At 42.3% G+C, this 15,232-nt stretch overlaps 1 long non-coding RNA gene across 1 annotated transcript; it reads left to right on the forward strand.

Annotated features, from left to right (window-relative positions):
• Window positions 1-7,058: 7,058 nt before the first annotated feature.
• Window positions 7,059-8,679, forward strand: LOC125749629 (uncharacterized). The gene is made up of 3 exons (XR_007399970.1): window positions 7,059-7,089; window positions 8,134-8,194; window positions 8,543-8,679. It is a non-coding gene; the product is annotated as an uncharacterized LOC125749629 (long non-coding RNA).
• Window positions 8,680-15,232: the final 6,553 nt, after the last annotated feature.

Consider the following 15,232-nt stretch of genomic DNA (forward strand, 5'->3'; position numbering starts at 1 on the left):
CGAATTACAGCCCCCTCTGCCGGAACGCCTGACAAATCCCTCTTCCCTACTGGTGGGTGCGCCCTTTTACTGGGCACTGGGCAACAAAGTGCCAAGCCTGTCCACAGTACAGACATGCCCTGGCACTGTTGTCGTTCGGCTAGAAAGGCGGGTCCGGTCATCCTGCATCGGCTCTGGTCCAGCGTCTAAGAAGTTAACTGTGCTCGGATACGGGGTGCGCTGTACCTCCATTGCCAGCACTGTTAATCCATGGAGGGAATCCAAGGAATCTCCCACAGCACCGATGTCCGTTTGCTGAAAACTCAGGAGGGTGCCTTGTCTAGTCAAAACTTCAGCCAGCTGCTGGATGCTCACCTGATCCACTGGGTCCATCTTCCTTTGGCGAGACCTGTGGCTACTCAGCTACGTCCCTGACCTTCTCTGGATCCATCTGGATGGAACCGTCTGAGAGGATGAAACACAGGAAAGAAATGGTACGTCTATGGAACTCACACTTCTTGGCCTTAAGAAACAATCTATGAGACAGCAGGTGCTGAAGAACTGCCCGAACATGCTGAATGTGCTCCTGCTCATTCTGTGAGAATATCAAGATGTCACCTAGATACACGAATACATACTTATTCAGCATATCCCGAAGGACATCATTAATTAAGGCCTGAATCACTGCTGGAGCATTAGTTAGCCCGAAATGCATCATTAGATACTCGTAGTGACAAGTAGGGATGTTGAAGGCTGTCTTCCATTCATCTCTGAAGGATCCATCAGGTGGATCTTTAGTGACTCAGCAGAAGGAGGACACATTTCTAGAGCTCATTTGAAGAAGCCTTCCAAATGGGATAGCCTTATCCTACTGCTGTGATGCATTTGGTTTTCAAATGCAGCCTTGGGTGGGTGCAGCTCCTGAATTCTGAAACAGCAATAGAAAAGAGTCCTGGGTATGGTGTTAAACTGCATCCAGTTGGAGGAACACTTGCAGGGGAAAAAAAAGGAGGTTGGTGGCAGGATTGGCATTCTAGTCACCGTAAAACAACTCACAACAGCTCAAAATGAACAGGCACGACACTCTTCTGTTCTCCGCAGGAGTAGCTCTGCTGCAGCTGCCCACAGTAAGGCTGGACTCACCATGAAAGGAATGGGGGAAAGACTTTGGGAGCCTTATCCCTGGACAAGTTGAAACCATCAGAGAGCTAAAACAGTCATGCCTGTTGGGTATCGGGGCTGGTGTGATGTTGAGGCATCGCCTGCTGCTTGCCAGTACTTCGGTCCCAGTTTGAGTCGGCCCATCTGGGTAGGTGCTTGGAACATCTTGTCTCTCCAGCAAGATGACCATCTTCCTCTTCTGTCAGGCGAGCTTCATAAACTCCGCATTTTGGTGGTAGCACTCTCTGAGGTACGCAGACTGGGAGTGGCCAGATCTCTGTAGGTGGGTATACCTACTTTTGGTCTGGTCGTTCTTAATGGCTGCCACACTCAGGGAGTAGCTGACTTGAAGTGGATAGACTCCTCCCGATGGTGTCTGATGTCACTCCTTTCAATGAGCATATTATGAGACTCAGGCTAAGGCACTCCTTGTCTGTTGTTTCAGTGTATGCTCCTACCATTGTGAGTGATGTCTCGTTGAGGGAGGCATTTTGCTCGCAACTTCACTCGGTGGTTAATGAGTGCCCAAGAGGTGACACTCCTCTGGTCATGGGTGACTTTAATGTGATCACTGGCACTGACAGAGCTGACTATGAGGATTGTGTCAGTCCCCATGGCTCCATGTTCCTTGACTTTGCAAAAGGTCAGGGGTTGTGGGTCGCCGGATCCTGGTTCCAACACCCTGAACTGCATCATTTGACTTGGTACTCTAATACTGGTGATGCAGCAAAGCAGTTCTACAAAACTGCAGGGTCTACAGAAGTGTCTAGTTTGTGAATTCTGACCACAGACTTGTTGCTACTCCGAAGATTCAGCTTAGATCCAGTAGGCAGAGAATGAGGCTGGACTTGGCCAGGCTCCAAGATCAAGCTCTTTCTGATGAGTTTGCAAGCAGTTTGTGTGAGAAGCTTGCAGACTTTGGTGTGCATGCTGACTCTAATGTGATGTGGGAGACCTTGCATGATAAGACCTTGAAGGTTGCCGAGGGCTGTGTTGGTGTTGCCAGTGTTCCCAGAAGGAGGTGCTTTGTCTCACCGGGGACCCTGGATATTATGGGGGGGGTCACCAGCTGGGATCCAAAGCAGCTTCGCTGTGTGGTGCGTGCAGCAACATGCTGCATCAGCGCATGCTCCCCAACCTGACCTGATCTGACCTGAATAGAAATAGAAGTGCTCCTTCAAATAATAGAAGTGCTCCTTCAGAGGAAACTTCAAGTGTCAATGAAGAAACTGACAGCTCAGCAACCACAACATTTTTTGAAGGAGATATTGTGGATAAACAAGGAAGAAAAGACAATGCTGGTGTGGTGGTACTGTTTATAACTGCACCCACCCTAGGACACCCCCACGGGCTGTGTACTAATTTTACTTCTAAAATCATTAGAAAAAATCATAACATAGAATCCTCTGCTTACTCAGTATCGTTGATGTCATCAGTATTTACCCATGATTTCAGCACGTATACTGTGTATACACACGATTCATTCAATACTTAGTTCTTGGGCTCCTGTACAAAATGAGCCCTCAACTAAGCCAATCTTTCACCGAATGGCAAGGTTTTTTCGGTAACCACCTCCAAATGCAGGGGAATACCAATCCTCTCTTTTGACGGACCTCTTGGCCACTCCATAACCTGCAGCTCCTTGAAACCGAATAGCCAGTAAAAAGATGAGTTCAATGATATATCACAATGCACCCCCTTTCCTTAAAGCTATGCTTTGCAATAACTTCATGGCGCTGGCCATTGTCACGGGGGCCACAGCTGGCTACTCAGCAGGAAAGTGCGCCGGGAATCACTTTTTAAAATTAGGATACGATTAAACACGGGTACGGCAATTTTTTACACTTTTATTTGCAGTGTTCAAGACTGGGTAAACTCGACATGGCGTGGGACAAGGTGACTAAGCATTGAGGTCGCTGAACCGAGCAAGATGAGAATTATATGGATTGTCGTTGAGGGTCAGAGCATTGAAAATAACGTTTTCACATGAAGTAGGGATATGCAGATTGCGTGTAATGCCAAGAGAAACCACAATACCATGGCTGTCAGCACAAACACCTTTAAAGTTTGAGTTTGTTTATCCATGTAACTAAAACTTTTAGAAATAAGACCAGACCATGTTTCTGAGTGTAGTGCAATTTAAAAAAAATTTTTTTTTTAATTTTTTTTATTGTGGCAATGTCCCGTTTTACATATGTATATATATAAGGGGGTATGCTACAAGCAACAGACTGGTTTTGTGTACAGTAAACCCACCAGCAAATCGTATTGTCAGCCTTTTCTAGTGTTATGCCCTATGACAAGAAGTTCTTATTTATTAAATTAGATACAGTTTGCAGTCATATTTTCACATTCTTTGTATTTCACTGTCCATCTTCATTTAATGGTAATATGAAGCATGTATTTCAGATTTTCGGCTAACACAGTCCAATCGGATTTAGTAAATCAACACTGATATCTCTTAGCTCTGAGGAGCTTCTTCGATTGTCTTACTCATCTGTGTAATAATTGTCACTTGTCACATCCGCTGATGATGTTTACACAGCATTATAAGATCTAATAACAAATGACCTACTGTGCATACCACTCTGCTATGTTTATTACGGAAACTTTTCATAGTTGACTTTTTTGCTTTTTCATTCATTCATTCATTCATTATGCAACAATGACCTCCACTCGCTAGTTATGATTCAGATGTTTCTTGTATCAAGGATCAAGGACTCTGGATTTTCTTATTGACAGTGTCATCCAAGAGTATTTACAATAGTAATCTTGGTTGCTGTTTATGTGCCGGCACAAGCTAATGCTAAGTTAGCACTTAGAAAATTGTACAACGTCATCAGTAAATAACAACAAATTGCTCTTTGTTACTGTGCTCTGGGCTGAAAGGTTCCATTTTTGTCTGCTTAGACAGGGTTGGTCAAGATCAATAGTCTCACCAAGACTAATTTCCAGATTTCATCGGACACTGTTTACACTCTAAGGTGTGCATCCTCATCAGGATTATTAAGCATTACCAGTTTTATTCAACCAGATGGTAATGCATCTTGTATGAATGGAAATCATTCTTACTACATTAGTTACTATATTAAGTTAGGGTTCAGAGAATATAGTATAATTATATCTGAGCTGAATTTGTAATATTATGAAAATAGCCTACAGGTCAGTTTTCATAATCGGCAGATAATGGCTTATGTATGAAGTGTAATTTGGTGTGGCAAGCCTCCTGGTGGCAGAACAGATTAGCACTCTTCCTTTGAGAGTGACTGGAATAGAGGGATTCATAGACTGGGGATTCCCAGGTGGCCTCTGCTTCAATGAACAAGGGAATGTTGGTCCCCACGCCTGCATCCGCAGAGGGTCTGTATTATTTTGGCATAGTACTGGTTTGTTGTACAGGAATAGCCTCTCCTCTGCAAATAATAAAACCATGACACCACAACCGTAGTACATAATGCCCGGGAATGCCTTAAGTCTCATGACCTGCACGTCCAGCCCTCGTGTGTGCCTCGCCCCCTCCTCGTGTGTGCCACACCCCCTGATCCACCATGTGTGCTCCCCCAATTGTGCCCAGCTGTTTTCCGTCAGTCCAATGTGCTCTGTGTATTTAGTCCGCGTCTGAGTCCATTTTCCCCAGATCTGTCATTAATGTTAGTTTGTCGATTTTCCCAGTTTGCCCGAAAACACCCTGTTTTCCCATTTTCACGGCTCCCTCCGCCTGCTTCCCCGACGCGACCACAACAATAAGAAGCACAGAAGAACTTCATCTTCAGAATAATGCTTTACATCACACCCTTGGTCTGGCATCGATTTCTTGGAGAAGATTAATCCCCTTTTTGCTCTTCAGCTGGGTTTAAATGATATCGTTCATCTCCAAGCAGATTCATATTTATGGGAACCTTTTATCCTAAAGGCCACTGAACATCGGGCACCGTTCCCAGTAGCCTGTGTACAGTATCTCTTTGAACCAAATGCCCTCTGAGCCCCATAAAGACATTCTCTCTTCATTTAATGACTTCCTGGTTTATTGTGAATCTGAGTCATTTAACGTGATGTTTTACACTCTAAATGATGTCTGGCAGAGACTTGCTGAATGTTTCTTGTAAAATTTTACAAAACGGGATGAATTATTTATAAGTCATTGCATTATTTTTTACATTTATATATTTGACTGACTGCATATATTTTAAAGTGTGATTGCAAGAATATACAAAGAAGTAACCATTAGAGCATAACTCATTTCCCAGGTTTATAATGAAATCAATAACTCAAATCAGCACCTGTCACACACATTTTAAAAGCCGAATACACATACAAAGAGTCCAGCAGAGTCCCCTGACTTATCCTAAGTGACACAGAATCAGGCAGAGAGCTTTTCATCCATGATGTGAAATGATCATGATGCCACAGCCAGACCCTTCAAAACATTTCACACGTGTGTCAGTCTGTTTATGAAGTGTTACATTATCCTACCATTAAAGCTTAATGCCCACGTCTGAGATTTCAAGCCAAGATGGAGAAGACAATAAGCCAGACGGCCGTACTGTAGCTCCGCAGAAAGGGCCGACACACACACTTAACTTGGCACCATGACACCATCTTGCTTTGGAATCATAACAACATTGGATAAATTCCTGAAACGGCATGATTTGGGCAGGAATACAAAGACATATTCAATTCCTTACTTTTTATTTTATTCATATAATGTCTTGTACATGTAATGGCCAGGAGTCCTAATATTTTTGTCCATATAATGTAGCTCTCATTGGTGTCATTTAGTCCCGCCTTGAAAGATAGCCGAATCAATGAATACAGATGTAACTCCATCCAGCATGTAGCCTCGCCTCATTCCCCAGGCTGCAGCTGGGTGTACTTGAAGTCACCTGCTCTGTTTGTACCTTCCACATCTATACATACACAGCATTACGCTTCCTGGTTAACTTGTCAGATTTAAGGCACCCCAGTTTAAATGGACTTTACCTTCATTCACTCATAGTTAGCCCAGGCTACCTTAATTTTGGAAAGTTATCCAGCTTAGTTTACTATAGATGTGGACAATATGGTTTGCGTGAAATGGAACGTTGAATGAATGGAAGTTGAGTACGAATATCAGAACTTTTTCCGAAGAAATACATAGAAGTGAACATGGCTGTTCTTTTTGCATTTCTCAAGGCAAAGAGAATGACCAACCCAATCACCCGGCAGGTACTGCTTATGTTTACCCTGCCTGAGACATGGATTTCACAGCAATCGGCCTATGTGAGCTGTCATCCTTGTTGTCAGATGTATCAAACTGTTCTGAAATCATTTTATGTTTAACTATCTGTAAATAATGAGACACTGACAATAAGTAAGGTTTTTAACATGAAATTATGTTAGGAAAAAGACACTCAACTATATTTTAAAACAACACAACAACAAAATCTTTATATGCAGCCAAATATCACTGGCATCACTGGTCAGAGCAGTCAGCACTGGTGAGGGCCTGCTCTTCCAGCCCCCAGCACTAAATGCTTCCTGCAATCCCCAAAATATTATGGATAATATGTAAAAAATATTTAACATATTGTTATGTAATATAGATACGTAACAATGCCTGTAAGATTAACCAGAGAAAATCAGATAAAAATATGTTAAAACTATGAATTATAAATGTTTTTTTTACCCTATTAAAATAAAGAGATTTGGGCGAAATACATATCTAGTAAAGTTAATAAAGTTTTCAATGTTCCCTTTTCAGGATAATTGAGCCAGTCAATGGTAATAAGCTGCCAGGTGTCCATTGTTGGTCAGGTGCTTCCTGTTGTGTAATCAGGGATCCATAAAAAGCTACCATGAGGAGCATCTGGGTAACGCTGTGCTGAACAAGACCAGGAAGTCTTTAGGATTAGTGTCTCAAGCAGCAGGATTGCCTTGTATAGCTTAGCGGCTGAGGATATCCACAGTGAGGTCTGAGCTTCTATCTACTAACAGCTGTGTATTTCATCAGTTGAAAAAGGCATAGAAAAGCACTCTAGCATGCAAAGGACAGCTGGGAGGAGGCAGTGGCTGCCTTCACAATTGAGGGCCCATAGTAGAGGCAGTCAGCCTGTAGACAGACTGTTGGTTTGCCCAAGCGAAACTTCTCTCTGCAACGCTCCCCAACCCCAAACAGGATTCTTCTTTTTTTTTCTCTCTTCTCAGTCAGATTGACATGAACAAGGGAAATATTGCGGCATTTCATGGCCTGAAGAGCTAAAAACAAGAAAGTAGGAAAAACCAGTGTAGATGAGAGAAAGCTAGACAAGCTGAACGGGCTGTAGACCTGCATTTATCAGAGAGGCTTATTCATAGGGCGTAAGTGGCAGTTGGCAAAGGGCAACTGCAGAAGCTCATCTGGTAAATTATGTAGCTGTTGCTTCAACACCCCGTTCAACCAAATGCTGACCCTTAGCCTGTCATACGTGCCACTAATAGAGATCAGTTTGACTAAAAGTAAGGCTTTCATTTGACTGTCCACTAAACTACACTGTACTTCTGGTTTTTAATAGCTTTCTGAACTCTTTTCTGAAAATTTCTCTTTTGCTCAAAAGACCAGGGTACTGTTTTGTCCTTTTAATAGCACGTACGATGCTAATTGCTAATTACCAATTCCATTATCTGCTCCTGTGGTGTGTCTGGGGTTTTTTTGTGTTCTGCTCTAAACAATGGTAAAACACTGGTTCAGGCATACAAAATATTTCATGGACCACCAAAACACACGACTATGTGATTGCGACATGCTTGTAAGGAGTTTCAAATGAAAATTCAGCGCATCAGCACGATAGTCCTTTATGCAATTGCTATTCAGCCAAAGTAACTTTCCATCTGCCTGCCTGCTTTTAATCGTGTGTATGCTGTGCACAGCATCAGTGACATCCGTTTCCTGTTAAACTGACTCGGTTTTAATTTCAGTTGTTTTGTAGGTAATAAGTTTGATTTATCCAATCATCTTCAGCCTCTTCCCCTGGTCAGGGTTAAGGTGGGTGGAGCCTGGCCCCCATGGGAGAAGGCTGGGATACACACTGGACAGCATGTCAGTACAATGTGCCACCTCTGAATAGATACTTATTTTTTGATTATTTTGAATACAGATGACCTATGCTCTCTTACCATCTTCTCTACATTGTGTTGCATGTCTGAGTGCCTGTATCATTCTACTTTCTGAAGTCCTGCTTTGGGAACCTGCCCTGTTCTGAAAGCTCTGGTTTTTAATTTCCCCAAGGAAACACCTCATTTTTCCACCAGACAGAGGGTGGTTTATTAAATCTATGAAAATTGGCTCTCCTTTTATTAGTCTATGTAACAGCCGTGAGACCAAAGCTGTTGCGGAACCGTAAGCCGTCCAGCATTTGCCACATAGCGTCTCTCCACCTTTTTTCAGGTTCTTTGTCCAGTGATTGTGCCCCCTGGTGTACAGACGGCCGAGACGGCTGCACAGCACCGTACAGCACGGGTTTGTGGGTGTCTGGCTGGTTTCACACCTTCACAATAAAAGGATTTTTTTCATGATAAGCCAACTACAGCAAGAGGGTGCTTGAAAATAAAAATGGATAATGTGGGCAACAAATTCTTACATGGCTTATATAATTAAAATGATTTGCCATCACATACAAAATGGGGGGGGGGGGTGTTTGGAAAATTGGAGTGGAGTATGGGGGACATATTCCCCTAATGTTAAAAGGGAGTTCAGTTGTTCTGTAGGGGGTGGTATTGCACACAGTATCTGCATAAATCCCACATGAATTCTCTCATGGCACCACGTTCCTCTAATTTGTATTTAAGGATTACTGGACTTCAAGATCTGAAGTCATCTGTACTGATAGCTAACTTTTAACATGATGTGTTTCACACAGGGGAAATTCACCAGAATTGCTCAAATGGCCACAGTACTTTTTGAGGAAGTTAGTATCACATGCAACATCCTTATTGTTATTATATATATCACTTGGATAATTTGTAGCAGATCTTCGCCATCTCTATGCGACTTATGTTGTGATTTGGTTTAAAACTTCTTTCACATAATACCACACCATCAGCAGATTCACCATCATAAACAAGAACTATCCCTGAATCCCTTCAATCCTTCAGCTTTTGTTGTCCAGCTTCGCAACCTTTACACCAACCATAAACCTTATTCTCTTCATAACTCCCAGGTCACAGATGTTAGGAGTGAGAAACGGAAGCAATTTGCCAGTCCTGGGACCCGGCCATGAGAGAGCACTCCGTGTGCCTCAGCAGGAGACTGCAGCTTATTGGTGACATTGCTCAAATTGCCACCTGTACTGCAGGAGATTGATGCGAATTCTTCTGTGACAGACTCATCAGGGAGGCCACAGTACCACTATGGAGCATTAAGAGCTGAAATAAAAGGAATTGTGATCCTACTGGGCACAGTGGAGTGGTGGGTTGTGGGTTTGAATCTCACCCCTGCTCTTTGTACAGGTGTTGTTTACATGTGCACCTGGTGTTGGGTGGGTTTCCCTTAGTCCAAAGGCATGCAGTCAGACTAATTGGTGACTTTTGGTTGCCTGTTGTGTGTGGAAATGTCGGCAGTGATGGACTGGCATCCCATCCAGGATGTACCCCTGATTGTGAACCTATGCAGTGAGGGATGGATTCCGATTCCCCCAGCGAATCAGTCCGAGCTAGGCAATCGAAACAGATTCTGCCTCAATGCATGAGTTACTGCAGGGTTATCACATACTGACATCTGGTGGACACAAAAGGAACTGCATGTACAGAGTGAGGGCGCAGATTTAAATGGTTTTTGGAAAATCTCTGACAGAGCCTACAAGAAAATAGCATCACAGGAGTACCTAAACAGTCCCAATGTAGTAACTTGCATGTGTGATGTTTAGCCTTTTCAAAAATATTAGGTTATGCTGGAAATCTTAAATAATCTTAAATAATGTTAGTTCCATATTATCTGGTGGTCTTTTGTCTCTGTTATATGTGGCAAATTAAGTGTTTAATCCAGTCTTATAACTTTCATTTTGACACAAGCCTTGTGCTGATTGAATTTAGTTGCTGTTCCATTCAAAAGCACCTGAAGGCACTGTTGTCAGATGTGATCGACTAGTTTATGATTTTTAGATAATGTGCTCCCATACAGTAATGGAGCTGATTATGTCTTAAGGAAGGTGTTAAATAACACCTAGTTGTGCTACATCATGTGTCCACAAACTCAAAATAACAGTGACTTTGACTTTAAAATGTCACTGAAATTCAAACAGATGCAGATACTGCTAATACCCAGGCCACATATTCAGCAAGAAATGTACTTTATGGCCCACAAAAGCCCATTGTCACACATGTGAGGTTGACTGATGAACAACTACTACTAAAGGACAGGCAACAAGTCATGGAGTGATGGACAAAACATTTTGACTCCTTGCTAAATAAAAACAGGCCCCCCAATCCATCAATACCTGAGGGTCTCCCAGGTGACCCTGATCCCCCGGTCCGTGCCCCCCACGTTTTATAGCAGGTACAAGATGCATGCATGGATGGATGGATTTGCACTTCCTCATCCTGAACGTTCCACCTCTGTTTAACTACATGTAGATCAGTCCTCCCAGCACTGCGCACAGGATCAGGGTGCTAGAAATGTGACATCAGAAGTTTTGCATGGCATACTACAACTGCTGCAACAATTCATGTGTGTATCACATATCGAAATCTTTTGAAAAATCATTGACCTCAGATTTTCCATATATTACCTGAAAAGCTATCAAATCTCCTGAAATCAGTACGGGCACCGTGGAGACGATTTCTTGTTTCCCCAACGACTCGGTTGAGTTGTTCCTGTGGGCTTTCTGGTGAGCCACCTGGAGAATGCAGTGAGGTCAGGACCAGGGTGGACAATGGACCAGGCTGCTTGTCCCGCTAATGGGGGAAGGGGGGTTAGCGTGGGCAGGGAAAGTTTAGCATGAGAAAGGAAATGGGTTCTGGGGAGGAAGGGCAGGACCACACACACAACAAAGCCAGGCTGGAGTACTTGTCATATTCATCTCACCGCCAGTACTGACCGAGGGAACCACATTCCAAGAATGAGAATAAAAAAAAAAACTAAAATTCTGATTTGTGGCAATAAGCAAGGATTCCCATCAACCTAATACTCTAAATGAGTGATCAGTCACTTACTTCACCAGTATAAGTAGACATTTAAAGCTGTTAAATGTATTAAATTTGTTTCACCATAATTTTTTTAATAATATTGTGGCGTGATCATTAATGGGGAAGTTACCGCACTTGTGGAGATGGTAATTGACGCAGTTCAGTCTTTATGTGTCCTTTATAATGGATAGTGGTCTTAAGCTGGATTCCTGAATGAGTTGGAGCCCTTGACTGACCTTGCCACACCCTCTTGACACTTTGTGGAGATGGCGAATGGTACCTACTATTGCTGTCACTCTCAAAGGCCATTTGTGGCTTTATGGTGCTCCTGCAGGGGGCCGGACTCTCAGAATGGAAGAAGGATGACAGCCACATAGACCTCTTTCAGGGGATTTGTGGGCTGTTATTAATTCATGACTCACAAGGGTCATATGATATAATGGTCTTTTTCATGCGTAATATTCTTTCGTACAACAGAATGCTTATCGCTGTGAAGTCGTACTTTTTCCTTCTAGCCGAGCGTAACACTCAAAAATAACCCATGAAGGTATGGGTGCCATTGATCAAAGGTGCATCCACTATATGGAGACAGATTTATGTCTAAAGTAATCGTACGTTAATGTCACAATGATATCGTAATTTTATGAGTTGCAAATGTGTGTCCTCATATTACATTTATGAAACCTAATTTAAAAGTTGATGTTCATTTTGGGATTATGAATTTATAACTTAAGCACTACATTTACAAATCACTAGTTATGTGGGAAAAGTTACGTTGCCGGTGGGCAATGGGTTTTAATGAAAAATCTCACTGTCATAAAGTTGTGATGAGCATAAGCCAAATGGAGAACTCCAGAGAACTGAGGGGGCTGAGCTGAACGTGGGGGAAGATTTAAGTCTGAAGTAAATGTACACCATATTGCCAAAAGGATACCCCTCCAAATCATTGAACATAGGTGTTCCCATCACTTACATAGATACAGGTGTATAAAATCAAACTGCATTAAGCCAAAGGTAAAGCTTGGTGGAGGGGGGATTATGGTGTGAGGTTGTTTTTCAGGGGTTGGACTTGGTCCTGTAGTTCCAGTCAAAGGAACTCTTAATGCTGCAGCATTCGAAGCCATTTTTGACAATTTTATGCTCCCAACTTTGTGAGAACAGTTTGGGGATGGTCCCTTATTGTTCCAACATGACTGTGCATCAGTGCACAAAGCAAGGTCCATAGAGACATGAATGAGCGGGTGTGGAGGAACTTGACTGGCCTGCAGAGAGCCCTGACCTCAACCCGATAGAACACCTTTGGGATGAATTAGAGTGGAGACTGAGCCAGGCTTTCTCATCCAACATCAGTGCCTGACCTCAGAAATGCTCTCCTGGAACGTTGGTCAAAAATTCCCATAAACTCCATATTAAAGCCTATGTATTAAGAATGTGATGTCATTAAAGTTCATGTGAGTGTAAAGGCAGGTGTCTCAATACCTTTGGCAATATAGTGTACATAAAAAATGAATTGCAAATCCGAAATCAAAGTGAGATTTCTTGAGTTTTGTCAAACCCCACTAACCATTGGCAATGTAATTTCCCCAAGGAATTAGTGCTTCATCAGTGTAGTATTAAGCTTCAAATGCATAAACTGTGGTTCATAATCACACTTTGAACATTGTAAACTGGTAAATTGCGACTCATAATTGTGAAACTTTGACGGCAGGCACAGGTACACATTTTGCAACCCTGAATGTAGATTTACGTTTAATAAAATTACAAGATTGCTGTGACATTTAAGTAATCGCAGCATAGTCATTGAAGCCGCATAATGCATCAATGACGGTTATTTTAATTGAAATGTAAACAAAGACTAGAAACAGCCACAAAACAACAAGAAAACTGCAGGAAACTAAAAAGCTTAACCATCTCCTCAGAGCCAGTTTAGACAGATGTGACCCCCAGCTGCCAACGTAATGCAGGGAAGCTTTCGGAACCCCATGGAAAGTTAATGCTCTCAACTGGTGGTTTTGTGGTAAAGGACATAGACCATCCATCCATCCATTTTCCAAACCGCTTATCCTATTGGGTCGCGGGGGGTCCGGAGCCTATCCCGGAATCAATGGGCACGAGGCAGGGAACAACCCAGGATGGGGGGCCAGCCCATCGCAGGGCACACTCACACACCATTCACTCACACATGCACACCTACGGGCAATTCAGCAACTCCAATTAGCCTCAGCATGTTTTTGGACTGTGGGGGGAAACCGGAGTACCCGGAGGAAACCCCACGACGACACGGGGAGAACATGCAAACTCCGCACACATGTGACCCAGGCGGAGACTCGAACCTGGGTCCCAGAGGTGTGAGGCGACAGTGCTAACCACTGCACCACCATGCCGCCCCTGGACATAGACCAGTATGGTCAAAATATGTGTTTAATAATGGGTTTAGCAACAAGAATTGTGTTTAAAATCATCTATCGTTATGAAGAACAATGGAATATACTTTTAAATGCTATTTTTTTCATCTGTATGATTTGTAAGTGCAATCTTTAACCATTTGGTAGCTGTAAAATCCAATAAAATCCAAAGACCCTGTCAAAAAAAATACATTTTTTTTAATGATCACATTTGGCCATTTTCACTTTACTTAATTTGAATGAATGGCTGAAACAGAAAATGTATACAAAAAACGATCAGTCAGTTTAACTGCAATATCCGCACAAGAATCACTTTATCACAATACCAACATTTTCATTTTCAGTTAACGTCCCAAATTTCATGGTGTAGATTTCTTACCGTGTTTCTGTTGACAACAGATAGACATACCAGAATTCTGTAATCCTTGTTTAATTTCTTTCCTTTGGCATAACAAATTTCACACAAAAGTAATATCACACATATTATCATCTTGAATATTAGAAAGACAATCAAGAAATTAAGGCATCTATTCATCGGTCAGGAGTCGTGTTTGACTGATTGTAGGATACACAAAAACAGTGAGGATCTTTGCGCACCAGAGGTCAAGGGAAGATGCTAACACACACTTCCTCCGATTCCTCACTGAGGCCAAATTCAAAGGCAAATGTGTTTCCAGGTACATTTCCGCAGCTAGTGTTTTAACACGGGCGTCATATATTTGCAAAAAGGCGCAGTAATAATTTGTTTTAATTGCTTGGGAAGGTATTGGCATTTTAAATGGCCATTAAATATCAAAATATTCTCAAATGTAACTGACAGAGGCGAGGCCTTCAGATTTTAATATTTAAACAAATTTAGACATATATGTGTTATATTTACTGTTGGGGTGTAATAACACTGTTTTCAGAGGTATATATTTAAAAATATGCTAAATATGTAAACATATAATTTTTAAATTACTGTTAATGTTAAACAAAAGCTCTTTCCAGTCACTAACCCTGAGCGCAGTTGCTGTCAACTGCCCAAATGCTGGGCTTCTGTGAAGATAAAATGATTTACTGCACAACAATTAGGTAATAAAGATGAGAGTCGGTTCAGAAAGACTCGTATAACTAGCTATGTGAGGATTAAGATGAAGACCTGAACTGCAACAAAGAAACAGACCATGATCCTCCACCACATCTAAGTCCCATCAGTCAGACATTACTTTGCTCCTCTTTGGCACCTGAGGTTCATCTTCTCACATTACATTTTGGTTTATTGTATACATCTATGCTTGCTGTTGCTGTGGTTACTAAAAGGCGCAAACTACACTACAGGTTAAGACACAAGAGAGTTCTAGTTTTGCAAACTGGCTGCCATGAATTCCTATACTGGTTTTGAAATAGGCAGCAGTAGATTCTCCAACAAAATGACCACATCATTGACTGTAGAAGAACAACCGATTCCCCTGGAGTTGGCATCTGCTCACTGGGTGTTTTCGGGAAAGATGTTCCTGTGATGTCACTGTAGCTGACGGTGTCCCTGTGATGTCACTGTAGCTGACGGT

Source organism: Brienomyrus brachyistius, chromosome 9 (assembly GCF_023856365.1).
Source record: "Brienomyrus brachyistius isolate T26 chromosome 9, BBRACH_0.4, whole genome shotgun sequence".
Taxonomy (NCBI): Eukaryota; Metazoa; Chordata; class Actinopteri; order Osteoglossiformes; family Mormyridae; genus Brienomyrus; species Brienomyrus brachyistius.